This window comes from Eulemur rufifrons, chromosome 7, assembly GCF_041146395.1.
Source record: "Eulemur rufifrons isolate Redbay chromosome 7, OSU_ERuf_1, whole genome shotgun sequence".
NCBI classification, from domain to species: domain Eukaryota; kingdom Metazoa; phylum Chordata; class Mammalia; order Primates; family Lemuridae; genus Eulemur; species Eulemur rufifrons.
The window spans coordinates 176,814,601-176,816,583 of NC_090989.1; positions in this window are offsets into that span (position 1 = coordinate 176,814,601).

Genomic DNA, 1,983 nt, shown 5'->3' on the forward strand with positions numbered 1-1,983 from the left:
CCCAAACATCTTCCCATCCTGACCCTGACTGCACCAGGAGCCAGGCTGGAGCTTGCAGATGCTGAGTTAATTATACCCAACTCCACCCCTAGGTGAAACTCTTCCATGACCTTCCCTTGCTTTTAAAGTGAAGGCCCCAACTCATACCTCAGGCAAGGGCCCTGGACATCTGGTCCTGCCCACCTCTTTGACTTTGTCTTTACCTTTCTCTGTCCCAGTTACACTGGGCTTGCATTCTGTGAAAGTGCCTTGCTTCTGCTCACCCCAGGACCTTTGCATATTCTGTTCCCTCTACTTGGAATGCCATTTCCTCTTCTCTTTACCTAGAAAACTCATCCTTCATATAAGCTCCTTCAAGGAAGCCTCCGTGAGTCCACATCAGGGTCAGTGTCTCTGTCTAGACCATCATGGAAACTCAAAGCATTCGTCGAGGTTATGAAAATACATTTATGTGTAATTATCTGGTAAAAATCTGTCTCTCCCACTAGACTGTAAGCTCATTAGAGCAGAGATCTTGTCCATGTTTGTAGTCACCAGTCCTAGCACTTAGCCCAGGCCTGGCCCAGAATAGACCTTCAAAAACATTTATTGAGGCCGGGCGAGGTGGCTCATGCCTGTAATCCTAGCACTCTGGGAGGTCGAGGCAGGTGGATGGTTTAAGCTCAGGAGTTTAAGACCAGCCCGAGCAAGAGCAAGACCCTGCCTCTACTAAAAAATAGAAAGAAATTAGCTGGACAACTAAAAACATACAGAAAAAATTAGCCGGGCATGGTGGTGCATGCCTGTAGTCCCAGCTACTCAGGAGGCAGAGGCAGGAGGATGGCTTGAGCCCAGGAGTTTGAGGTTGCTGTGAGCTAGGCTGACGCCACAGTACTCTAGCCTGGGCAACAGAGCGAGACTCTGTCTAAAAAAAAAAAAAAAAAAAAACCATATATTGAATAAATGAAAGGAAGAGAGAGGGTGAGAAGGACAGAGGGAGAGAGGGAGGGACTTTCTCTGCCTCTGATTAAGGCTCCATGGAGAAAACCACAAGTATTTCAAAGATGTTGATTAAACTCTTAAACTGGGATGAACGTGAAGAAAATAAAACTATTACAAGCATTAGAGGATTTATTGGCTGAGCCTGGCTGCTTTCTGGTATTATTCTCTAAGTTTGCATTTTTCTGAAACCACAGGATGAAAGTCCTGGAAGGAGATGGGAAGTGGAAGAAAAAGAAAAAAGAAAGGAAGGAAAGACAGGTAGGAAGAATGGAATAGAGAGAGGGAGGGAGGAAGAGAGCAGGGTGCGGGGCTCTGGGAAGCCCACGCGGAAGCACCAAGCCCCGCCACGCCCGGGCGATGCCATGCTGCGGGTCCACGCCGTGACAGCCCGTCAGATGAAGCTGGACAGAAAACATGAAGCGTGGGGTTGACGACCTTAAATAGGAGGCATGTTCTGAAGCGAAAAGGGAAACAAAGATCAGGCTTCCGTGGGGAGGGAGGTGGAAAGAATGGGGATGTGTCAGGCCCTTCCTCTGCCATTGGTGACTCACAAAGTCCCCTTGTCACCTCCAAGGCTTCTGGGCACTGTTTTCCCCTCTGGTTGTACAGACAGTGTAAAGGGATGCTTATTGCTAACACAGCAAAATGTGCTCCGGCAGTTGGGACCTTCCCTGGCACGATGAATTCATGTCCTGAACAAATGAACAAGAATGTACGTTGTTGGAGCAGTTGTTGTACGCATGGAGGGGTGGGCCACGGGGCCAGGGATCTGGAATCTGGCATTGGCTGTCGGCAAGTCACCGGAGGGAGGCACAGACACCACACACTGGTGGGTCCCTGTAGAGTCCCCACCTCCCAACTGGGGTCCTGGGAGCCCAGGGGGATGCAATGCAATGCTGTCTTTGGTTTTACTGTAAGGAATTGTAAGCATGTGTATTGTCTCTGGAGGTGGGAGGACCTCAAGCCAGCATCGGTGCATCTCAGATACTGGTTTTTTTTTTT